Raw genomic sequence first — 4,399 nt, forward strand, 5'->3', positions numbered from 1 at the left:
ATATAACAAAGACATCTGTACCAGAATGTTTATTGCAGCCCCATTCATAATTGCTAAGTCATGGAAGAAGCCCACGTGCCCATCAACCCACCAATGGACTAGCAAATAGTGGCACATGTATACCATGGAATATTATGCAGCCTTAAAGAAAGACGGAGACTTTACCTCTTTCATGTTTACATGGATGGAGCTAGAACATATTCTTCTATTAAAGCATCTCAAGAGTGGAAGAAAAAGTATTCAATGTACTCAGCCCTCCTATGAAACTAATTCATAGCTTTCATATGAAGGCTATAACCTAAGTATAGCACAAGATTATGGGGAAAGGGCCAAGGAAGGGGAAGGGAGGGGGGAGGTTAGTGGAGGGAGGGCAATGGGTGGGGCCACACCTACAGTGCATCTTAGAATGATTACAGGTGAAACCTACTAAATGCAGAATAGAAATGTCTGCATACAATAACTAAGAAAATGCCATGAAGGCTACGTTGAACAGTTTGATAAGAATATTTCAGATTGTATATGAAACCAGCACATTGTAACCCTTGATTGCACAAATGTACACAGCTATGATTTAACAATAAAAATAAATAAGTAAATAATAAAAGAAAGATCATAAAAAAAATGTATGGTGATTAGAGGGACTTTACCTAACAAATGCAATTAGTGTTACCTGGAAAAAAAAAAGATGTTGAGATGAAAAGCAACACTTCACGTGAGATCAATACAGTATGCTCTCATTACGATGCAAATAACAACAACAAAAAATGTATGGTGATTGACAAGAAAAGATTGTGAGGCTCCATTTTGTGGGAACAAAGCGCTGGCTGGGATGCTTTTGGATTCCTCGCTGCTTCGGTTTCCCTGTTGGGCTTCCTAGCAGCAGCCTAGCGGAAAAATAAGAAAAGATGTCTGAATATATTCAGGTAACTGAAGATGAGAATCACGAGCCCATTGAAATACCATCAGAAGATGATGGGACAGTGCTGCTGTCCACAGTTACAGCCCAATTTCCAGGGGCATGTGGGCTGCACTACAGGAATCCATTATCTCAGTGTATGAGAGGTGTGCGGCTGGTGAAGGAATTCTGCATGCCCCTGATGCTGGTTGGGGAAATCTGGTATATGTTGTCAACTATCCCAAAGATAACAAAAGGAAAATGGATGAGACAGATGCTTCCTCAGTAGTGAAAGTGAAAAGAGCAGTCCAGAAAACATCTGATTTAATAGTGCTGGGTGTCCCGTGGAAAACAATAGAACCGGATCTAAAGGAATATTTTAGTAACTTTGGGGAAGTTCTTATGGTGCAGGTCAAGAAAGATATAAAAACTGGTCATTCAAAAGGGTTTGGCTTTGTTCGTTTTACGGAATATGAAACCCAGGTGAAAGTAATGTCGCAGCAACATATGAAAGATGGACGATGGTGTGACTGTAAACTTCCTAATTCTAAGCAGAGCCTGGATGAACCTTTGAGAAGCAGAAAAGTATTTGTTGGGCGCTGCACAGAGGAAATGACTGATGATGAGTTGCGGCAGTTCTTTTGTCAGTATGGAGAAGTGGTAGATGTCTTCATTCCCAAACCATTCAGGGCTTTTGCCTTTGTTACGTTTGCAGATGATCAGGTTGCCCAGTCTCTTTGTGCAGAGGACTTGATCATTAAAGGAGTCAGCATACATATATCCAATACCGAACCTAAGCACAATAGCAATAGACAGTTAGAAAGAAGTGGAAGATTTGGTGGTAATCCAGGTGGCTTTGGGAATCAGGGTGGATTTGCTAATAGTAGAGGGGGTGGAGCTGGCTTGAGAAACAATCAAGGTAGTAATATGGGTGGTGGGATGAACTCTGGTGCTTTCAGCATTAATCCAGCAATGATGGCTGCAGCCCAGGCAGCGCTGCAGAGCAGTTGGGGTATGATGGGCATGTTAGCCAGTCAGCAGAACCAGTCAGGTCCGTCAGGTAATAACCAAAGCCAACACAACATGCAGAGAGAGCCAAATCAGGCCTTTGGTTGTGGAAATAACTCTTACAGTGGTTCTAATTCTGGTGCAGCAATTGGTTGGGGGTCAGCATCAAATGCAGCTGTGTTTTTAATGGAGGCTTTAGTTCAAGCATGGATTCTAAGTCTTCTGATTGGGAGATGTAGACTGGGTTATGGTTGGTTGCTGTGAAATGGTGGGAAGTTAAATTTTTCTATGCTCATGGTAAGTATATGGTAAAATACATATATACTAAGAATTTTCAAAATTGGTTTGTTCAGTGTGGAGTATATTTAGCAGTATTTTTGACATTTTTCTTTAGAAAAAAAAGGAAGAGCTAAAGGAATTTTATAAGTTTTGTTACATGAAGGGTTGAAATATTGAGTGGTTGAAAGCAAACTGCTGTTTGCCTGATTGGTAAACCAACACTACAATTGATATCAAACAGTTTCTCCTGTAATAATTTATCCCTGGACATGTCAAGTGAATTCTTTGCATGTTCAAAATGGAAACCATTGATTAGAACTACATTCTTTTTTCCTTGTTTTAATTTGGACCCCACCATATGGATTTTTTCCTTAAGCAAATCTCCTTTTGGGAGATCATGATGTCACAGTGTTTGGTTCTTTTGTTTTTGTTTTTAACACTTGCCTCCCCTCCTATACAAAAGTACAATATGAAGCCTTCATTTAATCTCTGCAGTTCATCTCATTTCAAATGCTTATGGAAGAAGCACTTCAGTGAAAGTAGAGCTGTAAATATTCTGCCATAGGAATACTTCTGTCTACTTGCTTTCTCATTCGAGAATTCGTCATCACACATCATAGGCTTCGTCTTTGACGGTGGGTGTCCCATTTTTATCCGCTACTTTATTTCATGGAGTTGTATCAACGCTATGAACGCAAGGCTGTGATATGGAACCAGAAGGCTGTTTGAACTTTGAAACCTTGTGTGGGATTGATGGTGGTGCCGAGGCATGAAAGGCTAGTATGAGCGAGAAAAGGAGAGCGCGTGCAGAGACTTGGTAGTACATAAGGGATATTTTTTAACTTGGCGAGATGTGTCTCTTGATCCTGTGGCTTTGTTGACAGCATGTGCAGAGAGCAATGATAGCAAATAATGTACAAATGTTTTTTGCATTCAAAGGACATCACGTCTGTTGGAAGACTTTAAGTGAGTTTGTTCTTAGATAACCCATCTTAGCTGAATGTGTTAAGTGAAATGATACTTGTATTTCCCCTACCCTTTTGTCAACTGCTGTCAATGCCGTATGGTGTGTGTTCTCTTCTGTTACTGATCTGTAAGTGTGGTAATGTGAACTGAAGCTGATGGGTTGAGAACATGGACTGAGCTTGTGGATTGCTTTGCAGGAGAACTTGGAAGCAGAGTTCACCAGTGAGCTCAGGTGTCTCAAAGAAGGGTGGAAGTTCTAATGTCTGTTAGCGGCCCATAAGCATGCTGTTTGCTGCGGTTCCGTGTCCTGTGCTTGGATGCTTTTGTAAGAGTTGTCGATGTTGGAAATTCTTAAATAAAACTGATTTAAATAAATAAATAAATAAATAAAAAGATTGTGAGGCTCCAGACAGCCATTCATTATGTTCATTCCCCTGCTGCAGGGTATGATCCAGTCTTTTCCCTCATCTTCAGGGCAGCTTGATCAAACCAGCTTTAGTATTCTCTTGCACATTGAATGAGGCCTTCCAGAGGTCCTCACACTTTTTAAATAGGGGGCCAGTTCACTGTTCCTCAGAACACTGGAGGGCTGGACTATAGTTTAAAAAAAAACACAACTATGAACAAATTCCTACGCACACTGCACATATCTTATTTTGAAGTAAAAAAAAACAAAACAGAATGAATACAATCACACCACCTCATGTGGCCCGCAGGCCGCTGTTTGAGGACCCCTGCGAAAGGTAACTCTGGAAAAGTCCAGAGCCACTCCACCTTGGACTGGGAACCCATTCCTGGCATCAGATAGGCTTCTCTAGAAGATGTGAGGCAGCGGAGGGAGATATGCTCTTTACCTTGGTGCCTCCTCTTTGCTTGATCAGAATTTGTTAAAACACTACTATTTTCAGGTGCAGTACTCAAAACTATAGAGAATACATAGAAAAAAAAGGAGATCAGAATCTGGAAATGGGCTCCAATATTTACTCATTGATAAGCAGACCATCCCAACCCTATTGTGCTGGGTCCAATCAGAACTCTGCCCCCATTTGACAGGCCCTTGCCGACTTACCACTTGGCTCCACCTTACTACCATAGGCATGGTTTATGACCCAGGCTGGCCAGAGTCTACCCTTGCATTGCTATATGGGTGTTATCAGTTCCTTACAGCCAAAGGAATGAAACTGGTTCATAGATTGGTGATACTTGATCTACCAAACTATTTGACATTGTATAAAAACCAGCATGTAATTT

At 41.0% G+C, this 4,399-nt stretch overlaps 1 pseudogene; it reads left to right on the forward strand.

Annotated features, from left to right (window-relative positions):
- The first annotated feature begins 830 nt into the window (after positions 1-830).
- On the forward strand, positions 831-2,142 carry LOC128587506 (TAR DNA-binding protein 43-like; annotated as a pseudogene).
- The last annotated feature ends 2,257 nt before the right edge of the window (positions 2,143-4,399 follow it).

The sequence above is a fragment of the Nycticebus coucang genome, chromosome 6, assembly GCF_027406575.1.
Source record: "Nycticebus coucang isolate mNycCou1 chromosome 6, mNycCou1.pri, whole genome shotgun sequence".
Lineage (NCBI taxonomy): Eukaryota > Metazoa > Chordata > Mammalia > Primates > Lorisidae > Nycticebus > Nycticebus coucang.